This window comes from Artemia franciscana, chromosome 8, assembly GCF_032884065.1.
Source record: "Artemia franciscana chromosome 8, ASM3288406v1, whole genome shotgun sequence".
NCBI classification, from domain to species: Eukaryota; Metazoa; Arthropoda; class Branchiopoda; order Anostraca; family Artemiidae; genus Artemia; species Artemia franciscana.
Genome location: NC_088870.1, coordinates 15,212,997 through 15,240,651, shown reverse-complemented (window position 1 = coordinate 15,240,651; position 27,655 = coordinate 15,212,997). Strand labels below are relative to the sequence as shown.

General features: G+C 35.9%; 1 long non-coding RNA gene across 1 annotated transcript; it reads right to left on the bottom strand.

The window, feature by feature from the left end:
- Positions 1 to 2,660: 2,660 nt before the first annotated feature.
- On the bottom strand, positions 2,661 to 27,620 carry LOC136030033 (uncharacterized). The gene is made up of 3 exons (XR_010618174.1): positions 27,562 to 27,620; positions 14,783 to 14,947; positions 2,661 to 2,790 (listed from the first exon to the last, which is right to left on the bottom strand). It is a non-coding gene; the product is annotated as an uncharacterized LOC136030033 (long non-coding RNA).
- Between the last annotated feature and the right edge of the window lie 35 nt (positions 27,621 to 27,655).

Here is a 27,655-nt window from a genome sequence, read left to right as displayed (position 1 = left end):
AAAGATAAATTTAAATAATAAATTACAAATAAATGAAATTTAAAAAAGACATACTTTAATACGCCATCTTATTAAAACACCTTTTCGTATCATATTTTGTTGTAAGAGTTTTTTTTTTAAATAAATGCATGCCTAGGTCATTGATTAAAAGTACCTTTGTTGTGTTCTGTTCTGAAGAATCAATACCACCTGATTTGTTTCCTGAATTTTCTATTTAAAATGGGGCTCTCTTGGCTGTGAAATCTTAATTGAGATGCTGCATGACCTAATATAATACTGATCAGCGTGAAAAATAGAAGTTTTTAACGTCATGAGCCGATATATTCACGGTTTTGATCCAAGATATACTGTCTTATGTAGGGTTTCCTTGGTTTAGCCTTCTTACCTTGAAATCTTCTCGCTGATAGGAAAGAAACAAAGTTGTAGGAGATAAATAACATTTGACCAATTTGGGGTTCCAGGAATCGATGCCATATTATATTTTCTTATATTTCGTTGGTCCAGTATTCATACACAGTAACTTGTTAGCCTATTAGAAACAAAATAAACCTAATTTGTGCAACATAAATCAATAGAACAATTTATTTTTATGGCTTTTGTTTTCATTAGAGCTCTCCTATATCTGTCTACATGTCCTTTTAATTTATAGCAATCTAAAACACCAAAATTTATTGGCTCATTTCAAGGGTCATGTATTGACGTAACAGATCTTTGTTTTTTCATTGAGGTCTGCCTGCTCCTGTCTACATACCCTGTAATTTGCAGCCCTATCAGACCCGAAAAAGTAATCCTGTTTTCAAGTGTCAAGAATCGATTCAGCCGTAATGAACTTCAAATTTGTTCTGTGCATTGGAAACTACCCGGCCAGGAAAATTACGGATGTCATTTTCAAACCGTTTGGAGGGATGAAATTTAAGTTTATGTTTTTATGGATCTCAAATCCGCTAGTCTTTTGGTCTGAAATGATCAAAAGCATTGAAAGTCAAGTAAATGGACTGAACGGAAGCATTACGCATCATGGCTGATTGGAAAAAATATTGACGTGTTTTCGAGTAAAACAATTTTTCTCGATTTTTTTTTCTGTGCACAAGCATTCCCTTGACTCAATAACCTACGAATGTAAGTTTCAGCCACCCCCCTAAGAAAAAATTGTCTCTTTTTTGGCATTTAAAAGGAGACAAAATATCCTAGCAGTCTTAGTCCCTTTCTCTATATACAATATTTGAAGTCCCCTTTGTGTCCCAAGACAGTCCATCAAAGTCCTAATTCGATCCTTCAGGTCTTTTCCCAAACGGAACTTTAATTTCTTCATCTATACACCACAGTTTAATACACCATCATCAAGGCCAACATGGTCGTGACCGCTCCTCCTCAAGCCTAATCTGTTCAAAGCTTTGCTCTTTACCCCTTCCACGAAGTTCCAATTTCTTTTAAATCCATTCTTATGACCCCCTACTACTCAATTTGGGGAGGAACCCAAACATTACATGCCAAACATTACATGCCAAACATTTCTCGAAAGCCATGGTGAATATCCTGTATTTTTGCTTTACATCCTTACCTCGCTGTGAATTTACTCAAATAAACACTGGAGCTAATCGTGCTTAAACTTTTAGCTGCATCGCAGAAAAGCATTTTGTAGCTCTCTCACCCCTCCCTCTAGAAAATATTAAGCCCCTCATCTCCTCCTCCCTCTAGTACTCTGAAAGCTTCACTTCGATTCCCATAACCTATTTCTGAGATGCTGCACATATTCCGTAGTACCAGAAATGTTAAACGTATATTTAATCAAATATTTCGATCTTCTCTTCTGCTTCCTGCTCCTATTTCCTGAGTTCCTGCTTCCTATTTCCTGATAGTTTTTACTTTTTCCGCAGAGTTGTTCTTTTGAAATTGCTGATATGCTGTTTTAATCACGCGGCAACGCATAGTGTTTTTTGATTTGCCTCGCTTCTTAACCATGATAAAAAAAAATATCTAGTGAAAGTCGGGAGCAGCATTAAAAATAAAAATTGACAGAAATTAATGTGTTTACAATTGGGGCTGTCCCCTGCTCAATCATTAGCCTTTAATGCTAAAGTTTTTTTTATTGCTCTGAAAAATCTTCTTATTCCAAGCAACGGTCTGGTGTTTCAGCAGTCGTTCTTAATGGACAAGAAATTTAGCTTTAGGTTAAAGCAACGAAGAAATAATGAGGACAATACTCCCCTCATATGTAGAATAATTTTTGTTTGTTTTACATTTTAATGTTGCTTCTTACTTTATCGGGACCGGGAGCAACATTATCATACCGAGAAATTAACCCCCCCCCCTACATGGAAGATTTTCTCAGAGAAAATTCCTCCCGTGTAAAATCCCCCTCTCCGGAAAATTTCACACCGACAATTAACGCGAATCAGCAATCTTGTTACTCGAAAAAGAAAGAAGAAAAAAATTACAAATTCTACATTTTTGTAGATAGGAGCTAGAAACTTTTGCAAAAGGATTCTCTGATGCTTGAATATATCGTATACATATTTTTAGGCACATTGCAGCATTGTATATAAATAGGGAATGAAAAATGTTGTAATTAAAAACTACTGAAAATAAAACTCCTCATAGCACTTGCCAAGCAACCAATCAACCCGAAAATAACTCCTGGCAGGTTTTATGGTACCAAGCCTCGCCCTTTTCACCGTAGTGCTGTGGCTCCCAGCCAATTTTGGGCAATTCCCCAACTAGGGATCTCAAAATCCTGATGCCCCATCACAACATTGAAATGTTGTTTTTCCAAATTTTACGTGCATTCACCTGAAAGAAGCTTAAAAGGTCATTAACTTGGTATCTTTTTTCGGGTCATCCTCTAGACATGTTTTATACTAATGAAAAATATTGCCTGAATACAACACCTTTTATACAACATATCATGCTTCGTTTTTGCTCTTTGAATGAATATGAATGTGATGTCATTCACATGAAAAGCGGGTTTTTTTTGTCATAATTAATGCTTTAAAGTATAGTTGAACCAAAGGGTGCAGATCCTGCTTATGACGCACCAAAATATTTTCATGTCCAACCATCGGGTCTGTGGCCTATGTTGGGAATCATTGCTCTTGGCAATAGTAATCTAGAGAGGGTACATTCTGCACATGTTCCATCAAAATATTGCCATGCCCCACCGATGGGGTATGGGCCCCACGCTGGGAATCACGGCCTTAGTACCTTATAAGCATGTGAATGTTATATTTTAATCCATATAGAAGAATATTGTTACAGCGGTAGGAACACCATTACACCCCCGTCTCCCCGGCAACAATAGTAGAGGCGTAGACCCGAAACATCCGAAAGAATGAAGTATTAAAATAAGTTCACAAACATTTCTCTGTAATAACAATGGAGAATTTACCAAGCATCACTCTTTATCAGGCATGGTATAATTAAAGAGAGATGAGATTGCTTGTTGCCAATGGTAGCTTTATGCCACAAATTGGTAGAAAATACCACTCTTCCGTGGCGAAATCTTTATGGTCACTTTAAAAGGGCTCTAGAATCTTTATTCCTTGTTCGAATGAGGCCTCTCCCAATCTTCTAGCACCTTCGGTTTGATATGATTGTCCATTAAAGAAAACAAACAAATAAAAACACATCTGTGATCTTTCCTATTGGAAAAAAGCAAAATTTCCATATTTTCGTGGATTGTAGTTTGAAACCTCTACATTATAGTTCACTACTATTTTGAATCTCGAATAGCGTGATTTTCAATAAGAGCGCTTGCCTTTCGGGTGTGTTATCCCCATTTTTTGAAAACCAGGCAAATTTTATCTGGCTCGGGTAACATTGAACTTAATGATTTTTGTATATATTGGAATCAGCATATTAAATCAATTTTTATTTGCTCTAGTTGCTATCAAAATTTCTTTTTTTAGAATTTTGGTTACTATTGGGAGGAGTTTCTCTTTAGTGACAGTTCGTTACAACGAATCGTTGGAAGAGACCGTGGGTCCCACTGATTCTTATTTTGAAAATAACGCTTAGGTAGATCAAAGGAAAATATTTTTAGCCTCCTTTCTCCCTTCTCCCCATGCCAACATTTGAGGTCCAATTGCCCGCCCCCCTAACGCCTTCTTATAGTTTCATCCTTATTTTCCAAGCCAATCTATCCTGAGATGTTGAAAATTTTTTTTTTTTTATTGTAGTTTCATAGAACCATCCCTATTTTGGTATTGTCATTGAAAAAAAAATATTAAAAAGACAACGAAATTGCCCTCTCCCCTAAATTTTGAAAATTCTCCCCCCAATCATTTTTGCGAAATACAGCCCTGTTTACAGTGAATAAATTCCAGCCCCCCAGCAGGGGTGGATCCAGGGGGGTGGTTGGGAGTTGTTAACCTCTACCTCCCCAAGATTTTTCTGACACCCTAGTTCCATTATTTTTTTCTTTTTTGCTTTAAAAAAATAACTTGTTAATTATTGGCGCTCGTGTCAAATTATTTCCCCCCCCCCTAAATTTTTGCACTAGATCCGCCGTTGCTCACCGAGGCTAAAATTGCCAAAACTATAAAAAAAAGCTCTTAGTGAGATTAAGACTAAACATCTTAATCCAAGCCATGCTCCTCTCCCATGCTAAATTTGCGGTCTACCTGCCCCCTCCCTCCTTTAAAACCTCCTTGAATGTTTTAATTTTACCTCCCGAGCCATTCCTAAGAATTTTAAAAATTGCTATTATAATAACCCGGCAACACATAGTGTCTTTTCATTAACCTTGCTACATAACCGTGGATAGATTATAAGTTTCATTGATTTACAACACAAAACCTTTAGTTTAACTGGCGAAAAATCCTATTTAACCCTATCCTCTACAAAATTTTGTACAGGCCTCTTACTTTTTTTTTCTTTCTCCAATACTACCTAAAAGTTTCTACTCCCTACCCAGATTCGTTCCTAGGATACTGTAGATATTTCATTTTGACAACATGGATGAACACAATTTCTTTTGATATATTTCTAGCCTCTGCCCCAAGCCATAACTCAGTGTCTGCTTGCCTCCCCCCCCACCCCCCTAAAAGCCCCTGAAAGTTTCCGCCTGAAACTCGAAATTTCCGATCGTTTCTAGATCGATCCCTAAGAGCTCCTGACTTACCGAACATCCAAAACCAATGCGAGGGGACCCAAGGACAACTAATCCCCCCTTGCCCCCGTCCCCCCAAAAAATGATGTTTGCAAATAATCAAGTGCAAACAAATCAACTGGTGATATTTCCCTATGTTTGGGGGATTACCGAAAAATAGCGCTTTACTGAAAACACAAAACAATATAAGAGTTTTGGTACGGTAAATGTAAACCATTTAAAGAAACTTCTAACAGTATAGAAGTGAAGCATTTTTAGACGGTTGCTTTTTTTTGTTTAACTTGCCATAACTTCTTTACAATGAACTTAGTTCAATGATTCACTGTCGTTTTGGATCTGAAAAGGACATTTCATGATTTTTTCGTAGACAAGCTTGAAGCGAAGGAATCTTATTAATGTACTTAGAGTACAGATTTGCTTTAGAATTTGTATCCCAACTTGAAATTCTCCGTTTTTCAGAGAAAAATAACTGGACTTCCAGAGTTCACGATTACAGTTCATACTGCGATTCTTCATTTCGACTAATCCTAGGTGAAACCAATATGTTACCTGATAAATGAATCCATTATTTTTTATGCTGTTTAGTGACTTTAAACATATTATTTTTATGCATCAGTTTTTAAGAAAATTTTAATTGTAACCTACACTGAAAGTCACTGATGTCACAGCTCATGAAAGACTATGAAAAGCGCTATAGATTAGTTTGTTGTTATGAGGTTACGCATTTACTTTTGACTCCAAAATCAATATTACTCGTGTTAAGTTTTTCTCGTTTCAAACAGTTCGTGGTAACGAACTGTAATTAGGAGCGATCCGGCTCAATAGTAAACGAAACTTTAAAAAATGGTATTTTGATACTAATAGACACATCAAAAGAATCAGATTTTTATGCTGATGTAAAATATATAAGTTTCATCAAATTTAGTCTTACTTATTAGAAGTTAAGAGCCTGAGAAAATTTGAATTATTTTGGAAAATAGGGCAAAAATCCCCCTAAAAATCATAGAATCTTAACGAAAATCACACCATCGCATTCAGCGTATTAGAGAACCCTACTGAAGAATTTTCAAGCTCCTATGTACAAAAATGTGGAATTTCATATTTTTTGCCCGAAGACCGATCACGGGTGCGTGTTTATTTGTTTGTTGTTTTTTTCCCCAGGGTGATTGTATCGACCTAGTGGTCCTAGAATGTTGCAAGACGGCTCACTCTAATGGAAATCAAAAGTTATAGTGCCCTTTTTAAGTGACCAAAAATATTGAAGGGCACCTAGACCCATCCCCGCGCTCATTTTCCCCCAAAGTCAACGGGTCAAAATTCTGAGATAGCCGTTTTGTTCAGCATAGTCAAAATGCTAATAATTATGTCTTTGGGGACGACTTACTTCCTCACAGTCCCCGGGGAAGGGGCTACAAGTTACAAACTTTGACCATTGTTTATATATAGTAATGGTTATTGGGAAGTGTACAGACGTTTTCAGGGGCATTTTTTGTTTGGATAAGGAGGGAGGTTGAGGGGAATGGGTTACATGGGAGGATCTTTCCATGGAGGAATTTTGGATGGGAGGAAAGTATCCCAACTTGAAATTTTCCGTTTTTCAGAGAATCAGCTTCATGGGAGGAAAGAATTTCCTTGAAAGGGGTGCAGGATTTTCTAATATTTTTTAAAAGAAAAAACAATGAAAAGATAAATATGAGAAAGTTTTTTCAGCTGAAAGTCAGAAGCAGCATTAAAAAAAATGAACGGAAGCTATTATGTATATAAGGGGTTCATCTCCTCCTAAATACCTGCTCTTTACGCTAAAGTATTTTTAGTAATTTCAACTTTTTCTTCTACGGCCTTTGTGATTCAGGGGTCATTCTTAAAGAATTGTGACAAAATTTAAGCTTGAGTGTAAAGAGCAAGGTATTAAAGAGGAGGCAAACCCCCTCAAATAAATAAAATAAGTAGTAATAAAAATATACGAATATAGAAGTTCGTTACAAAAGTTTAATCGGAAGTTACGTATGATTTTTATTTATATAAACGTTCGTAAGAAATTAAAGTTCTAGTTGCCTTTTTAAGTAACCAAAAGATTGAAGGGCAACTAAGCCTCCTCCCCACTCTTTTTTTCTCAATATCGTCCGATGAAAACTAAGAAAAAGCCATTTAGCAAAACAAAAAAAAAATGCAAATTTCGTTCTAAGCATTCATGTGCGGAGAGCCAAAATCAAAACACGCATTAATTCAAAAACGTTCAGAAATTAAATAAATAAAAAAAAAGTATTTTTAACTGAAAGTAAGGAACGACATTAAAACTTAAAACGAACAGAAATTATTCCATATATGAAAGGGGCTGTTCCCTCCTCAACACCCCGCTCTTTACGCTAAAGTTTTTCACTGTTTTAAAAAGTAGATTTGAGAGAAAAAGTCAAACTTTAATGCAAAGATCGGGGTTTTGAGGATGTAACAGCCCCTTCCATATATACGGAATAATTTCTGTTCGTTTTAAGTTTTAATGTCGCTCCTTACTTTCAGTTAAAAAAACTTGTTTTTTTTATTTAATTCAGTTTGAATCGGCTATTTATTGCAATTTCTATTCGTTTTGAGTTTCATTTATTTATCGATAGTGATTTGTGGTAGTTTTTCGCTCATATCATGATTATTTGACATTATTTTTGTTCATTTTTGACTCAATGGAGCTCTTTACTTTGAAAAACCTGTTTTGTGGAAAAAAATTTTAAATTAATTTCGGTTCGTTTTTATTGACATAGTTTTTTTCATGGAAAAAAAATTATAATCTTTTATATCTCTTAGGTATTTTTTTTAAAGAATCCATAGTTTCGCTTGCTATTTATAAGTTGTAAAAACTTATTCAACAATTTGTTAATCCTTACATGAATATTATTTTTTAATTTGATTTTAAACCTCCCGAAGTTGATCTGAAAAATAAAACTTAATATCATTCCCAAAATATCTTATCTATGCTCTGTGACAACCTGGATACATTTACGATCTTTTTATTTTTTTAAAATGTAAGATCAGAAGTAGTAATTGTAGTAGCCCCGAAAAATTCAACTGAACACCCCCAGTCGTTCTCGAGGTATAGCTGAGCTATCTTTTGGCAACCATAAATACAATGCCTTTCAATTTAGTTTTAAATCATGAATTAGATTTAAAGCATAATGGGCCAATTACATGATTGTGCATGTCTTAAGGGTTGACATGGCTAATATTCCTAAAAAAATAGTTGTTGGACCGTTCTAATATGCTGAAAAAAATAGGTGTCTCAAAATTTGGACTGGATGTGTTTTGAAAATAAATGGGCTTGCAAGATGGGCTGCTTGTCCTGCAATCTCTTTTTACTTTAAAAAGGACACTAGAACTTTTAATTTTGAATTAAATTAGCTCCTTTAGAAGGTTCAATGACATTGCTAGATATTATAAAGTATTGCTGCCTATTAATTTGCTTATATGCCCTTTCGAAAACCTGCATGCATATACTTTTTTACTTTAATTGAAACTCCCCCTAAACGTTCCATAAAATTTTCACCTTAATGCTCTTAGAGATTATATAGAGATGAGATATACATTTATTAAAAAAAAAAAACACTCTTCACCTTCTGACTGCCAAGAAAGGCAATAAGCCTGGAAGGGCAAGCGAGGTTATCACTCTCAGCTAATTAAAACTACATCCATACCGAGCTACTCAAGACGCAGGAAACTCAACTGATGAAGGAAGAAAGGAAAAGAGAGAAAGTGGAAAAGACAAGAAGAAGATATAAAACAAAATAAAATTGACAGCCAAGAAAATTGGGGCAAAACCTTGAATAGAATGACAATCCTGAGCGGGCCTCGCATCAAATTTACTCACGAGATAAAAGAAACTTGTTTGCCCGTGCCTTGAAAGCCGGAAGACTAGGCGCATATTTCACACACTTGGGCAATATATTCCAAACATGGGGACCATAATGGCGAATCACAGATGATGCCCGTTAAGTTATCAGCTTTTCTTGTATTATGATCATGACAGTCTTTATTAAAAGTAAAAAGATTTTCGAAAACATGGGTGAGCAGGTGATTCAAATATCTGAACGAGAAAATTATGACTTGGTAATCTTGAATTTGGGATACATCCATTAACTTATTCTTTGAAAAGCTCATGAGCTGAAACCTCATCAGAATCATAAAATTCTAAGAATAGTTCACTGCTCTATTCTAAGGTTTTTGTGCTCTTTTGAAACATACTATAAAATTACTTGCCCATATTACTGGAAAAAAAATTATTACTTGCCCGTAGCTGATATATGGACAAAATATAAAAAAATCATCTTTAGGATCTTTTTTGGGACTAGGTTTTTCATTTTCCGCATCACCTCAAGGTCTGCTTAATTTTCTAGCTATTGCACTTGATGGTTTTTCCACGACAGGTTTTTATGAATTAAAAACTCCAATTTATTTCCTTATTGCTACTCTTTTTATCACATTTCCTCGAACAATAAATCGACCATTTTCAGCAATTGAAAAAAGTCTAGAAAATATCATTAAAAAAGCTTTAGAAAAGCTTAGGGTTAACAGATTTTGTTAACAAAAAATTAGAAATTCAGAAATGAATTTGATTATACAAAACATCAAGTGACGGTGCTGCTAGAAAGAGCAAAGTGTCATTTGAATATAGGATGAAACTTGCTCTGGCACTCAATGCTTCAACCGATCATTGAAAATGAAGAAAAGGAAAGGTCCCAGCTTTGACCCTTGTGGGACCCCGCGCTCTATTTTCTTTTTTGAAGATAAAGATGATCCAATGTGAACTATCTGATACCAGATGTGTAGATACAATGAAAACCACTCCAGACTTGAACCCTTCGCCGCAATTGAGTCAAGAACTTGAATAACCCACCGTATCGAACGATTTTTTCATGTCCAAAACGCATCTTGGGGTATGAGACCAGTTTCAAATGTATCACTAATCCAATCAACCATTTTCAGAGCTGCCATATATATTTGATAGCCCTTTCTGAATCCAAATTGGGTTTCTATTTGAATTTTATTCGTTTCAATGTTATAGCTTAACTGGGCATGTACCACTTTCTCATATATTTTAGAGACAAATGGGAAAATGGATATAGCTCTTCGATTGGAAAGGTCCTCTTTTTTCCCTCCTTTATAAATAAGAGCCATTCTTGCAATCCTTAGTGCTTCCAGGAAAACTCCAAGATACAGAGAAACGTTGATGAGGTGCACCAAGACAGGTAAGACACTCATTTTTGTGGCTTTTATGAATTTCGGTGAAAACTCATACATCCCGCTTGAGCTTGACTTCATGTTAACCAGGAATCATGCCACTTCACGTTCCGAGTATCTTGCAAACTCAAAGGAATTCTCACTTGCAGGCTGCCTTTCAAAAACAGATCCAAAACTCGAAGATGTACATAGTTTAGCCCGCGCTTGATCGCAAGGTCTTTTTCCTTCGTTTACAAAATAATCACAGAGAAATTCAGCTATGTGTTGAGAATCAGTAAGACGACCTCCTGTCGTCTCCATAGCTCTCAGCTCCTCCTTACTATGTAATTTGCCCAAATTTTTCACATTCCCTTGATTTTCATAAAATTTGTTTGTTCAAAGTCTCCCTCAACTTACTCTTAAAGGTTTAACTTAATAATATAAAGTGTTCTTGAGATATTACTTTGTCACCTTTTTGAAAGTCCACATGCTCATAGTTTGTTTTGATTTATTTCAACATCTACTTAAATATTCCTTAAAAGCTTCGCCTTAATACCCTTAGATTGCGTAGTAGCATATAGTTGTAGCAGCATTAGTAGCAGTAGGTGAATAGTACCTTCGGTATCTTCAACATCCCCTTAAACGAACGCTGAAAATTTCAACTTAATACCATCAACCGTTCCTGAAGCATTTCCGGTGCGTCTGCTTGGCAGCCTGTGTGGGTACAGTGTGTTTCGTTTTAGTTCCATACAGTGTCTATGCGACCAAAGTTTTTCACCTTAATACTCTTCGTTTTAATAGCTGTAGTAATAGTAGTAGCAGTAGAATTAATAATAGTTCCCTAAGCTTTAGTGGCAGTAGTAGTAATAGATGTAGTAGTAATAGCTACAGTAGTAATAGTATGACTAAAAGCAGTAGCATTAGGCTGCAACAATCTTCTTTTGGTTGGTTCAACACCCCTCACAACAAGCCCTGTTAGTATCAACTTCACACAACCCAACTGTTCCTAAGACATTGCTGTTACACCCTTTTTACAACCCGCATACAAATAGCGTGTCGTGATTCAGTTCAACTTCCCCACTCAAAACCTTGAACTCTCCTTGAAAATTTGACCTTCATACCCTTAATCATAGTTGTAATAGCAGCCACAGTAGTAGGGTTTATATTACTAGTAATAGCATTAACAGCAATAGCGGTATTGCTAGTAGCAGCAATACCGGTATTACTAGTACCAGCTTAATACAATTAGCCTTTGCTATGAAATGGCTGATATATCCTTTTGATATCCTGTATGTTCAAATACCTCTTGACATTTTCATCTCAATGCTCTTAGTCTTACAAGTAGTTGCAATAACATTAGCAGCAGTAGTAAATGTAGCAGTAACTGCAGAATTTGTAGTAGTGTGCACATATTGCCTTTTGGTCAGATGATCGTCCCCTTTAAGCGTTCTCTGAATGTTCCAGCTTAATACCCAAATCGATTCTTGAGTTAGATTTTTTGACAATATGCATATCTTTAGCGTCTTTTGATTTATTTCAAATTTCCCCTCAATATTGTAAATGGTGTACTGTAGTAGTAGTAGTGGTAATAGTTGTAGTAGTATTGGTAGCATGCAACATTGCCTTTTTGATCATCTCCCTTATCATTTCCTGAATTTTCTAAATTAATATACTCAGTTACTCCTGAGTTACGCCCTTTTGACAATCGGTATACACATAGCGTTGATTTAGTCCCGCAATCCCCTCATCAATCTCTGAAAAGCTCACCTGAATGTCCTCCGTCTTCTTAGAAAGTAAAGCTCAAGCATACACCCCTTTCTCAATAACATGTACTATATGTAAACAATGAACGAATCGCCCAGTTTACAGCCCTTGCCCTGAGGACTGTGGGGAGGTTGGCATCCCCAAATACATAATTACTGGGTCTTTCAACGATGCTGAGCAAAACAACTCTCTTAAAGGTTCGATCGAATGTGTTCTGGGAATTATAGGCTTGGAGGGGGGGGGGCTGATTGCCCTTCATTCACATTTGACTATTTCAAAGGGCTCTAAAACTTCTGACGTCCAACCAAATGAGCCCCATTTAATTCAAATTTAATACGACCACCTGTTCCATAAAAACCTTGTTCTCCCGAGTCATAACTTACAATTCTTACCCGTGAGCTCTAGGGGGGGGGGGGGTATGTCCACCCTAAAGACACTGCTGTTTGGTTTTTGGACTATTAGTAAAAAAATGGCTATCTCACAATTCCAATTGAATGTTTTTCGGGAAAAGAGGATGCCAAGGGAGGTAGTTGCTCTCCATCAAGTTTTATTCTTAAAAGGAAACTAGAACTATACATTTCTAATCAAATAAGCTTCTTCTAAAGTTCACACGACAACCCCTTCAATAAAAAAAATATATATCACCCTGTGGCATAACTTACAAGCCTTACCCCCAGACTCTGGGGATTGTGTCAGCCCTAAAGGTCTTGCTATATGGTCTTGGGAATATTTTTGAAGAAATGGCTATTTCGAAATTTATGTCGGATGTATTTGGGGAAAATCGACGTGGGGGAGGCCAGAACTCTAATCTCTTTGAATCCTTAAAAGGGCACTATAACTTTGGATTTCTTGTCCAATGAACCCCTTAAGAACTTTATACGACCATCCTTTCCATAAAAACCTTGTATGCACTTGGGGCATGACTTACAATCCTTGCGCTGAGGACTGTGGGGTTGTCATCCTCGAAGACATAATTTCCAGACCTTTAATCTACGCTGAACAAAACAGTCATTTCAAAATTTTAATTTAATAAGTCTGGGAAGTAATGGGTGTGGGGAGGAGGCATATAGCCCTCCAGTCGCTTTTGACTATTAAAAGACAATAGCCCATTGAAACTCCACTCGAATGAACCCTTTTCAAAGTTTCTACGACAAGAAATAGCCATCTTAAAATTTTGATCATATACATTTCGGGAAATACGACGTTAGGGGGGGGTTCCACCCTCCGATCAATTTGACTCTTAAGAAGGGCACTAGAACTTCTGATTACCAGTCCAAAAAACCCCTTTACACGACCACCCTTCCTATAAAACATAATATGCCCCCAGGGCACAACTTAAAATCATTGCCCTAAGGGCTATGGGGTTTTGTCATCCTCAAAGATAAAATTTCCGGAGCTTTCAACTGCGCTGAACAGAATGGCTATCTCCTTCGCTGAACAAAGAGGCTGTCATCCTCAAAGATACAATTTTAGGACCTTTCAACTCCGCTGAACAACAGGGTGTGGGAGGGGGGCCGGTTGCCATCCAATCACTTCTGACTATTCAACAGGGCAGTAGCCTTTTTAATTTCCATTCGAATGAGCCCCTTTTGAAGTTTCTGCGACAACCCCTTCTATACAAAGTGACCTGGTCTGTAAAAACAAAAACAAAAACACACACACACACAATAAAAAAAGTAGTAATAATACTAATACATTGTGCTCACACAGCTCTTTACTTAGGCAGCGGCACTACGCTGTCTATAATAGAATTCTTATGCAATAAATTGAAAATCTACAAAATATAGGGATTTGTCCCAGGAGTTGTGGGGGGGGGATCAAGTCATACCAATTGCATATTTATTGGATCTTTCAACTATTTTCCTAAACGTTTTATCCTGGGTCTTGAAGGCGAGAGTAGCAAGAAATGGCAGGGAAGCAGTTTTGTTGCCATAAAATCACTTTTGCCATTTAAAATGGCACTCAAACTTTCAAAAACGAACCCGCTCCAAAGCTATTAAAATTAGAGCCAGAAACGCGAGACCAACTTAATAGCAAGCTACCAGAAAAAGAAAAAAAAAACTGCGATTCTGAGTGATTATTCGCAAACCTTACATTTTAATATGGCTGCTTTTACCATAAAATGTGCTTCACTTTGGTAGCTGTAACATCTAAGAAGAAGATAAAAAGTAAAGTAATCACCGCAAGAACTTTGTAGCCGAAAGTTGACTCCGAGGGCTGGTTTTCAGAAGAAGGAGAAAATAATATTATAGTAACAAAAGTATGTAAGAAAAACCTTACTAGTTATTTTGATGATCCCAGCTGCCCTACAAGTACCACTTGCTTAAAGGATATTTAAAGAAGCTTGCGGAGCAACACCATTTCACGAGAGAAAGAAGTCATTCATTAACGCAGCAGAAAATAAATCTATTTAAAGAGGGCTCAGAGGATGGGGCATTGACTAGAACAACATGCATCTTTAAGGGTAAGGTTGACAATGAGTGGCTTCGCTGGGAGTTCCTATACTACTGCGAAGTAGTTGCATCTTTAACGACAACTTAACGAGCTGAAGCCACCACGGAGCATGCATAAGTATAAAAATTCTTAAGCTTCCTCCATGCTGCGATTTAAGGTAAGTAAGGTATTGCACTGGAAATTGCCTAAAGGAAAGCAAAGTTCGCTAATTTACTAAATCTAGAGTTCATTCTACTTAACTAAAACCTCTTTTACCTGTTTTCGACGAAGCTGACTAAATGCCGTCTAGGTCAATAACCATTTGATAAGTACCTTGATTGGGTGGGGCCATCGCCAATTTATTTTGGTAAACCATCATTGTAATCTTTTTGACACTGCGTGACAAATTTAAGGAAATAATGCAATTGAAGACCGCATAACCTAATCAATGAAAGAAAAATAAAATAATAACAGTTATGTTGTTCATGTGACTAATGAGATAAGGACAAATATAAACTGAGAAAAAAAATTAAGCTAAGCACGAAATAGTAAAATATTTCGTACAGACAATATTTTTTACTTGATTTAACCAATGACGTACTTCTCCATAGTCAAAAATATGATTAATATTCCATTTCTTGTATTTTTTTTATTTCTATCTTATTTGTTAGTATTTCTGGTTTGCTACATTTCTTCTTTCTTCCCCGGCATCTTCCAGGATTGCTCTAGAATTAGTAAACTTATATATTGGTATGCCTCTCAAAGTACTGCTGGCTTTAGAGAAAGTAAATTTTAATACATTAAAAGAATAATTCACACATTCTATAAGGAAAATTTTAGGTGGCTAAATACTAACCATTACAATTTATAGAATTAACAAATTAATGCTATTGCAGTTTTCGTTACAATTTTCTAGTTGCGATTTCAAACCTGACGTCTCGTGCATTGAATAGACCCAACGTTGCTATTTCTATCATGAGAGTTTCTACTGGGACAATTCAAGAAGTACCTCATCTCCTAGTGATTTTGACCAGGACTAATTCCACCATTGCAATTATTTTGAAAGCTATTCCTGACCCAAGCATCCCTAGAATGACTATTCCTACTCAAACCCTTCCTACCAATATTACTCCTACACATACTACTTCTACCACCAATACTGCAATCCAGACTTTTCCCAACACGGCATCTCCTACCACCACTCCTCCTACCATGACTAGTCCTAACCATAGCTACTTCACCGAAAATTACTGCTACCACGTTTCAAGACAAGCAGTATTAACTCCTATTAACAGTGGAAGTTACGTTTTTTTTCACAGCCAAACGGAGAACCTATCACATCAGAATAACCTAAATGAGACTCTAGACAGTGAATTATTTTGATCGAAAGCTTCAGTAGCGGTCTTTCCCTTCAAAGCTTCAGTCCTTCACAGGACACATACCAGGGCCAATGAATACCTCATTTGCACAACCGTATTAGCACACGATTTGGGTGAATGATCGTATTAGCACACGATCAACCGTATTAGCACATATTCCTATCAAGACATGATTATCTTATATTCGACCTTCACTGAATAAGAGGAATGACCAGTTGTTCTAACACTTAATATTCAGGTCACAAAGTTATATGAATAAATTTTTAATTTCGGTTGAATGAAACTATTCTTATGACACGAGCTTAAGTAAAGTAAATTGGACATATTTTATAATATGATGGGAATTTTAGTAAATTGAAAAGGCGAGAAATCCTCTAACCCTTTTTTCTTAGGACATGTGCATGGGTAAAGTAAACCAGCAAACTTTCGTCACCAGTGAATCAATTACTATGGCACTTCTTTAAAGGGAACTTACGGTAATCCACGGACCAACCTTCAAGGGCCCGCCAATACTTCTCCCCCAACTTTTTGCCATCCTCTTTTTGGACTTAAAATTTTCAAAGAAGTTGGTTCAAATGTTTTGTACTCGATGAAGATATGTTTCTTTGAATCAAATATGTTGTAAAGAAATGTTTGTACTCTGTTTGCACAAATCTCGACGAAGATACTTTCCTTTGAATCAAATTTGTGATTCAAAATATTTTATGCTCTATTTTGTACAAAGCTCGATGAAGGTACGTTTCATTGAATCAAATGTATGATTTGAAATGTTTTGTACTCTGTTTTGCACAATACTCGATGAAGATACGTTTCTTTGAATAAAATATAAGGGAACAAATATTATGTACTCCGTTATGCAGACATGATATGCTAGATATGGTATACTAGAGTCTGGAATAGGTGAAATAGGATTTTACTAAATTCTGAGAGAGATGAATCAGATTGCTTTTAGAGTTAGAGTCATATGAAATGGGAATTTGTCAAGATTCAGTAAGACCCAGACGCTACTATCGTGTCAAAGGTGGTATACTAGAGTCTGAAATAGGTGGACTAGGTTTTTACCAAAGTCTTAGAGCAATTAATCGAATTCTCTTTAGAGTTAGAGGCATACGAAGAGAGAACTAATTAAAATTATGTTTTGCACAACTCTTTTTTGCGCAAAGCTTAATGAAGAAACGTTTCTTTGAATCAAATATATGGTTCAATATGTTATATACTCCATTTTGTAGACATGGTATGCTAGATATGGTCGACTAAAGTCTGAAATAGGTGAATTAGGTTTTCACCAAAGCCTATGAGAGATGAACTGGACGTTTTTTAGAGTTAGAGATATATGAAGTGGGAATTTATCCAGATTCAGTCCTAAACAAACACTGCTACCAGTTCACAACTGGTATACTAGAGTCTGAAATAGGTGAACTAGCTTTTTACCAAAAACTGAGGGGATGAATTGGATTCCTTTTAGAGATAAAAACATATGAAGTGGAAATTTATCAAGATTCAGTGAGACACAGACACTACTATCAACTCACAGGGCCATACTAGAGTTTGAAACGGGTGAATTAGGTTTTTACGAAAGCCTGAGAGAGGTGAATCGGATTCTTTTTAGTCTTGGATACATCGAAAGTGGGGGAATCCATCAAGATTCAGTCAGAGACATACACTACTACCAGCTCACAATGTGTATACTAAAGTCTGAAATAGTTGAATTAGGTTTTTACCAAAGTCTAAGAGCGATGAATCGGATTCTTTTTAGAGTTCGATGCATATGTAGAGGAAATTTATCAAGATTCAGTTGGAAACAGACACTACTACTAGCTCACAAGTGGTATAGTTGAGTCTGAAATAGATGAATTTGGTTTTTGCCAAAGTCTGAGAGACACGAATCAGATTTTTTTAGTTTTAGAGACATATGAAGAGGGAATTTATCAAGATTCGGTCAGACATCACACTACTACCGGCTAACAAGTGGTATAATAGAGTCTGAAAGGGATGAAATAGACTTTTACCAAAGTCTGTGAGAGATGAATTGGATACTTTTTAGAGTTAGATTCTTATGAAGTGAGAATCTATCAATATTAAATCAGTCACAGACGCTGTTATTAGATCACAAGGGGTATACTAAAGTCTGAATTAGGTGAATTAGGTTTTTACCAAAGTCTGAGAGCGATGAATTTGATTCTTGTTTGGGTTAGAGACATATTAAGTGTGACTTTATCAAGATTCAGTCAGACACAGACATTACTACCAGCTCCAAAATGGTATACTAAAGTCAGAAAAACATGAATTTGGTTTTTTACCGAAATCTAAGGGGATGAAATAGATTCTTTTTAGAGCTAGAGACATATGAAGTGGTAACTTATGAAGATTCAGTCAGACACAAACACTAATACTAGCACACAAATGGTATACTAGAGTCTAAAATAGGTGAATTAGTTTCTTACAAAAGTCTGAGTGAAATGAATCGCGTCTTGTTTAGAGTTAGAGACATATGAAATGGAAACTTTTCAAGATTCAGTCAGACAAAGACACAGCTATCAGGTCACAAGTGGTATACTAGAGTCTGAGACAAGCGAATCAAGTTTTTACCAAAGTATTAGGGGGTTGCTAGGCTATTGTTCGTTTTAGAGACATATGAAGTGGGAATTTATCAAGATTCAGTCGGAAAACTTTTACTACTACCAACTCACAAATGGTATAATAGAGTCTGAAACGGTGGATTAGGTTTTCACCAAAGCCTGAGAGTGAAGAATCGGATTCTTTTTAGAGTTAGATACATGAGAAGTAGGAAAATATCAAGATTCACTCGGCCAGTGACACTACTACCAGCTCATAAGATGTATAATAGAGTCTGGAAAGGATGAATTAGCTTTTTACCGAAGTCTATGAGGATTATTCGGATTCTTTCGGGTTAGAAACATATGAAGTGGAAATTTATCAAGATTGTGTCAGTCAAACACAATACTACCAAATCATAAGAGGTATACTAAAGTCTGTAACAGGTGAATTAGGTTTATGACAAAGTTTGAGGGAGATAAATTAGATTCTTTTCTGAGTTATTGACATCTGAAGCGGGAATTCATCCAGATTCAGTTCAACACAGACACTACTACCAGGTCACAAATGGTATACAAGAGTATGAAATAGGCGAATTGGGTTTTTACCAACTCTAAGGGGATGAATCGGATTCTTTCTCGAGTTAGAGACATTTGAAGAGAGAGTTTACAACGATTTGGTCAGACACATACACTAAAACAAACTCATAAGTGGTATGCTATAGTCTGAAAAGGGTGATATAGGTTTTTAGCAAGGCCTGAGGGAAATGAATCGGATACGTTTGAGAGTTAGAGACAGCTGAAGTAAAAATCTTTCAAGATTCCTTTGGACACAGAGACTACTACCAGGCCACAAGGGGTATACTTAAGGGTGAAGCGGGTGAATTGATTTTTGACCGAGTCTGAGAGACATGGATCAGATTCTTTTTAGAGTTAAAGAAATTTCAAGGGGGAAATTATCAAGATTCAGGCAGATACAAACGGTTCTACCAGCTCAAAAAGAGAATACTAAAATCTCAAATAAGTGAATTAGGTTCTTTCTGAAGTCTAAGAAATCAGATTCTTATTGGAGTTAGACACATTTGAAGTGGGAATTTAGCAGAATGTAGTGAGACACATTAAATACTATAGGCTCACGAGTAGTATAATAGAGTGTGAAATGGGTAAATTAGTTTTTACCAAAGTCTGAGAGAGATGAATCGTATTCTTTTTAAAGTTAGAATAACATAAAGTGGAAATTTATGAAGATTTAGTCAGACACAGACGCTACTACTAGCTCACAAATGGTATAAGAGATTCTCAAATAGGTGAATTAGGTTTTAAAAAGGCTGAGAGCAATGAATTGGGTCCTTTTTAGAGTTAGAGATATATGAAATGGCAACTTAGCAATATTCAGTGAGACACAGACACTATTATCAGCTCATAAGTGGTATACTAGAGTCTGAGATAGGTGAACTAGGTTTTTTTTCAAAGTTTGAGAGAGATTAATAGAAATCTTTTTAGAGTTAAAGACATATGAAGCGGGAATTTATCCAGATTCAGTCAGACACTGACACTACTACTAGCTTACAAGTGGTATACTACAGTCTGAAATAGGTGAATTGAAATTTTACCAGAGTCTAAGAGAGATGAAATGGATTCTCTTTAGAGTTAGAAACATATGAAGAGGTAATTTATCTAAATTCAGAACGATACAAACACTACTACCAGCTCACAAATGTCGGAAATAGATGAACTAGGTTTTCACCAAAATCTGAGATGGTGAAATTGATTCCTTTTAGAGTTAGAGACATAAGAATAGGAAATTTATCAACATTCAGGCAGACACTGACACTATTACCAGAGTCTGAAAAAGGGTGAATTAGGTATTTACCGAAGATTAAAAGCTATGAGTTGGATACTACCAGCTCACAAGAGAAAAACTAGAGTCTGAAATATATGAATTAGGTTTTTACCAACGTCTGAGACCGATGATTCGGATTCTACTAAGAGCAGAGTCATATGAAGTAGGAACTTAACAAGATTCCGTCAGACACAGACACTACTACCAGCTCGCAAGTGTTATACTGGAGTCTTAAAAAGCTGAATTAGATTTTTACAAAACTCTGAAAGAGATGAATCGGATTTTTTACAGAGTAAGTGGCAAACGAAATGGTAATTTATCCAAATTCGGTCAGAGACAGTCACTATTACCAGCTCACTAGTGGTATATGATAGTCTGAAATAGTTTAATGAGGGTTTTACCAAAGTCTTAGAGATAAGATTCAGATTTGTTTTTGAGTTAGAGACATATGAAGCGGTTATTTATCAAGATTTAGTCAAACACCGAAACAACTCCTAGCTCACAAGTGGTACAATAGAGTCTAAAACGGTGAACTAGATCTATTGCCAAATTCTGAGGAGGTGAATTGGAGCTTTGAATCGAGCTTTGTGCAAAACAGAGTACAAAACATTTTTAATCATAAATTTGAATGAAAGAAAAGTACCTTCATCGAAATTTGTGCAAAAGATAGAACAAGACATTTTGAATAGCACATTTGATTCTAATCTGTATAAATTTATTAATAATGAGATAATTGCCTACGATGAAAAATTTATTTGTGCTTCAAAATGCCCTTTTTCAAAATCGCTAAGCATAAACCCTACCGTGAAAAGATCCCTCAAAGTAAATGTCATAGATCAACCTCAAAATGACCGTCAGCACCATCACCACAACCACCACAACCGAAACAAGAAGAAGATTTATCTAAATTTGTGTCAAGTAATGTAGACCTAATGATTTATTCGTGTCATCAGCAAAGTAAAAGATTCTTGATCTATCTCGCTATAAATGAACGTGTACAAACTGATGGCAACAAGAGTGATATTATAATCCGCGACAAGAGCTACAATTCAAATGTTTTGGCAGCAAATTTAATTGATAATCGTAAAAGACTTGAAGTATTTGATAGTCATTTGCATGAATTTTCAAAGTGATCAAACTTTAGTGAAAGTCTGACTGGGAATAAACATATTTAAAGTTGATTAAAGGATTATAGAGAAAATTAAAAGCTGTTTTTAAATCGTTTTAGGAAAAAACTAGCACACTAAGTGGGTTTCATGATTTAAAAGGTATCAAACCAAGGCTTCTTTGCATCAATGCATCACCTATTTTTGTGCTAAAGGGTAATGGACGTTTCACACCGCGTTTACGTTCAAAATCGCTCAAGTTTTGAAAGATGTTTATGAAAATGTTGGCGAAACACGAAGTTTATGTTTTCCCACCGCAATTTTACGAACCGAAGGAATTAAAAGAGGTTTTTGGAAAGGGTATTTATACAATGAACCCAGCTACACACTTTATCGCAATCATAGAGTTTCTTGGCAGTCAGTATCAAAAGACTGAGGCCTTTTCCCATTGCATATATTACAAGCAGATCTTATTGACTCAAGACGAGATTCAAAGACGTCGTAATAGCCCATAAAAGTATGTTTTACTTGCAATCATTGTTTTAGTCGCTATACATATGCCATTTCATTGCGTTCCAGACAGAGGTGATGAAGTTGCCAGAGTCCTTTAATCTATATTTGAACAACATTCATATAGACAAAAATTCAAACAGATCCGGGTAATGAATCTATTAATCCACATGTAAAAGAAAGTTTTATTTAAATATAATAAAATACTCTATCACAGTCTTAGTCGGATTAAGGCAGCATTGGCTGAACGATTGATAAAAGCGATTTGGCTCTTTAATCTTGTGATTTTGTACATTGAAAAATACTGCTGCTTTTATTCTAGATCTACATAAAAAATTTTTGGTTTATAATCAGTGCAGTCATCAATCCTGTTCGATCATGCTTCTCTTGGAGTTCATCACAGTAACAATACAGCTAACATTGTTCTTCTAAAATATTCTAATGAGGGGGAGGGAAAGTGAAGAAGAAGAAACTCAATGTAGGTGATAGAGTTCTAATCAAACGAACAGGTAATGTTTTTTAAAGAAGAATTACTTGTGGTCCACAAAAATTATTTAAAGTGCCAAAATTCTTAGACACTAAACTTGTAACGTGTCGTCTCCGTGATATGAAAGATGAAGAGACTCTTGGTGGTTCTTACGAGTATGAATTACAAAAACTTAAGTGGACTGTATAAAATTAAAAGATATTAAAGGTTGAACTTGCTAAGGTTGAAGGAATGTGCTTGATCGTTGGCTGGGATACAACTCTGATTTTGATTCTTGGATTGCCGCTGAAGATGTTCACAATACCTAATGATTTCCATGTGAAACTTATGTTTAATTTCTCTGACCCCTTCTATGATTCTAATACTACTACCACTACTAACAACTCACCACAACCAAGCTGCCTGAGACCACCGTAGCTACGCACGCTCCCCTTCCGTCCCAATTTATTCAGAACCCCCCTCTTTACACTCTTCCAAGAAGTTCCCATCTCCTTTAAGCCTTTCTTGATGACATCCTCCCACCCCAAACGAGGACAACCTGCTTTCCGTTTAGCCCTAAACGGTTGGCCTAAAAGGACAATCTAGGGCAATCTGTCATTCTTCATCCGCAGAATGTGCCATGCCATCTCAAGCTTTCTTCCATTATAGCCCAAGAAAGCCCGATTGAACTACATTTTTCGTACAGCCTACTGTTTGAAATTCGATCAGGCAGCCAGTTACCCAGAACAATATGTAGGTATCTCCTGGGTTACATCTAGTAAATCATCATCCGCTTTTCGGAGTGCCCATTCTTCAGAGCCATTTTTGACCGCTGTCATCACTGTGCCTTCCACTATTCTAATCTTGGTTTGCAGACTTATCTTCCTATTCTTCTAAACTTTTTTTTAATGTTGAAAAAGCACAATGGTTCTTGGATATTCTACTTTTAACATCTTCATTGTTCCCACCTTCTTTATTAATAATAATACCAAGATAATTGAGTTTACCCACTTGATCAATCTTTTCGTTACCTAACGTCACCCTTTCATCTTCTCGTTTTCCTAGCCTTAGTCACTTAGTCTTTTTAACATTAATTTTCAAACTTATTCTCGCATCCTGAAGTCACAAAACCTCTAAAATTTTATTCATTTAGCTCAAACTTTCATCTAGGATGCTTAAATCATCATTCACCAACTACCATTTAAAGCACCTTCAATACATTCCAGTGTATACTTCGTTCAGTGTTTACTTCGTATTTGGAACTCTCTCCGTTACCATTAAGAAGTGAATTAGGCGATCCTATAGCAATATCAAAAGATTTGGCCGTGATTAAATGTAATTTTTAACACATTCAATAACGAGATCGCTAACTGAAAAATACTTTTGTTTGTCCTGATGCTTATTGCTATGTTGCTAAGACCAATACATTTAGATCAAAGACTGGAAAGTTACAGGGGTCGTTCGCCAATTTACGGTTACGGTTTTGGCAATTGGTTTGTTTAGTTGTTCTGCTCTGCATTGTTACTTGCTAAAAAAAAAATATATTATTCCAGTTGCCACGGATTTTGCGTCCTCTACACTACATAATTGAGTCTCTGTGAAAGAGTCTTCTTTCACAAAATAGTGGACAAAATAGTGAATAGTCGACTCAGGTCCTTGGTGTGATCTTTTGGTGAGCGGTGGAAAACCGAACAAAGTAGAAAAGGTTTAAAAAGGAGGAGAAAGATCTCATCACTCACCTGTCTCAACTCAGGTCAAAAGGGTAAAACATCACTCTTGTCAAATAAGAAAAAGACACCAAGAATAAAAATTTTTAGACCAAAAAATAATCCCTAGAATCGGCAGATCTACCACATAAAGAATCTCATTCTTCGGTTACCTCGTCTCTAAATCCTTTAAATGCATAACATGTTGATGTTAGTAAAAAATGGCTACTATGAACAATTTTAACTGCAACAACCGCTCTCTGAAAACGTTCGTTTTCAAATGTGTTTTTGTGAAGACTATTTCATAGATTTGACTTCATCATTTATGGATTTGCAGGTGATTATCAAAAAGTCTAACAATGAAAAACCAAGTGGAGCTGAGGGGCTATTCTATGAAAATCGTGTGTCTACTACAAATAAGTGTCTACATAAATAGAACATCGGTGAACACAAGCAATAATTTGTCAAACTACGCAAGTTAAATACAATTGATGTTGATTAATCCAATGTAATGTAAGAAATTCAGAGGTTTAGCTACTGGATATGAATAATAAACGGACACTGACACTAGCTATATAATAAGAAACGTGGCCAATAAAGATTTACAGTTGGTTGGGAAAATAAATGATGAAATATTTAATTTACCTCAATGCATGCATCCTAATGTTAAGAATCATATAGAGCTACGACTTGCTCCGTCCGATTTGATTTTGCGAAAAATAGTTGCAACAGCGCCTGTGTAACAGTCTTTGTTATCTCGGCAATACAACATGTACGTAAACTACACGTTATAAGCTCTTTTGATTTGGCAATTAATAAATTAAGAACTACTGGAAACAATATCAAACTTTTGGTTCCGCCTACAATTATGAATCAACGACATATTGCTACAGTTACTCATACCTACACCGATTCATTATTTATCAATGGAGAAAATCCTTGAAGACTTTCTTTGGCTTTTGTAAAAAGTGCTAGTTTCACAAGACCATGGAAAAAATTTTCAAATAAATTTGAAATGTTTGAACTTTCATCCCCTGTATGTAAAGTAAAAGGAATTCCACTCTACAATTTATCCTTTGATAAATCCTATAGGACCCTATTTGAATTGAAATATAATCACTAGATCAAGAGCCACAGTTATTTGAAAAAGGTATGGCCGATGAAATGCTTGCAAAAACTCATGGTATAATTGTATGGAATTTGTCTGCTGCTCAAGATATGAGTATTGACCGAACGGGCAGAGTACGTTTAGAGTGTACCTTTTCCAGACCACTGGGAGAGTATAGCATTAATCTCGCTAAATCAGTTTAAAACCTATTTCAATATTACCCCGATGGTAGTGTTTTATTTGACTGGGCACCATTAACACAAATCAAATAGTCGATCTATTCAATTTGGATCCCTACATGTCCAAATACAAATCCGATTGTATACCTTCGGATTTCCTCGACCATATTCAAATTGTTAAAAATACGCTTATCATAGTTAATAGTAGCCCGTTAACTGTAAAGACAGGATATTGGCTTTGTATCTTTCTAACAGTAAAGAATATTGTGCTTTTCGATCCTCTTGGCCTACCGTATGTTGTCTAGATGCCTTATTTCCAAAATTTTCTTGAGCAAGTGAACAATCTATTATTCAAAATCAGATGCAACTAGAAAATTTATCGGCCAAATCTATGGTTCTTATGTACTATTATAGTTTATTTTTCGACGTCGTGGCATACTTACAGTGAATTTTTCAGCATTTATGTAGACAATTCTCGATTGAACGACTTTCTAGTTGAAAATACTCTTTCTTATCTTTATAATATAAACTTCAGCGCCCTAATAGTGAAATGCTTCAAAAATGTTTGTGAATTTGTTTATTAGTAAAGCTTGTATGTACAATAAATATTGATTGTAAATTTTGGACCATGATCATATATTTTTACAACCGTGACCTCCCCAATTGATTAGCGGACTTTAACAAGTCCTATTGCATAGCAACCAAATAATGAATGATTTGGCGGGGCCCCTAAAAGTTTTCCTTGCTCTCGTAGATTTTTAAACAAAAGAACCAAAGAAATCTCAAAGAAAAGACCCGTATTATGTAACAAGCACCTGAATCTTGACTATCAACCCTGGAACTATAACAAATCCTATTGCTTAACATCAAAAGAAATCATTTGCATTTGTAAAAAAAAACCTATTACGTAACATACAGGTGCACTATATCTTTACAGGTGCATTATAGTATTACATAAGATCAGGTTGCAGGTAACAACGTCTTGAGGGACTAGTAGCTCAACTAGTACATCCTTATAGGCGTCGTAGGAAGCCTTATAGTGTCACTACTGATACTATGTTTCAAATTGAAAAAATCTGCTTTATATCAGCCTTTTCAACAAAAATTTTGCAGCGGGGACAACCAAGTGCAGCTTCTATAGTTCGTTTTTGCACTGACTAATGATTTTGTTTGTTTTTGGCCTCATTCAGGACTGGGCTAGCTTTTACGTGGAGTCATCATCCAATTTTTATTGAAAGCATGAACCATAACGATGAAGCTGTCAATCCCTGGAAGTTATATAAACTGATGCCACGAGCTTTTATTAGTTCATCAAGGATTGTGTATCATTCTTTTAAAAAAAAGCGTAACTGTCGTAGTAGAAAAGTTGAATTTATCGTCGCAGGCCTTTTTTGTAATATCACCACTAGGAAAGGAACAAAAAAATTTGTTTTTCTTAGAAATGAAAGAACCAATTTTTCTATTTATTAAGGTGTAGAAAGCAGATGTAATACCATTTTCTGGCTGCGTCCCAAGTGTAGAAAAGGAAATGACAAATTCAACCTAAATTACAAGTAGATGGGGCTAGTGACAGTGGATAATGGTCCTTTCAGACCCCTGAAAAATTGTTCCTTTTCGTCAATTAATTTTAGATTTTTATTCTAAGAAAATACTTCGACGATGGGACCACAAAGACCCCCCCCCCCCACACCTTAAACACTTTCAGGCTCAGCTCGTCTTCAATCTGAAACTGGTGCCTGCATGCTTGCTTGCTGGAACGAAGTCTTCTACTTGATGAAATAAAAAATGAGGAGGGGTTTCCCCTCCTCAACACCTCACTCTTCACGCTAAAGTTTTCTTAGTACTTCTAAAAAAAAAACTTCTTATTGTTTTACTTAAATGACCCTTGTGTTTCAGGAGTAATTCTCAATTGGGATAACATTAAAACTTTAGCGTAAAGAGGGAGGCATTGAGGAGGGGCAATCCTCCCACATGCGTAGTAATTTCCGTTCATTTTAAGTTTCAATGTTTCTCCTTACTTTAAGCTTTTAATTTATTTTCTTATCGTTAGTTGCTAATTGTGTGTTATCATGTTCATCAATTGATTGATGTTCATCAATCAATGTACCTCAAAGGTTAAACCCCTACCACATTCCCCCAATTAATTTAGATGGGTGGCATAGAAAAAAGGAACAGGAAAAAAGCAAAGTTTTGCTTCACTTACGCAGAAAACGTTTAAAAATACAAATAACCCTCTAGCTGCTTTAAAGGACTTGTACAAATTTATAAGTCACGTTTCAACAATAAGTTCAAAAATT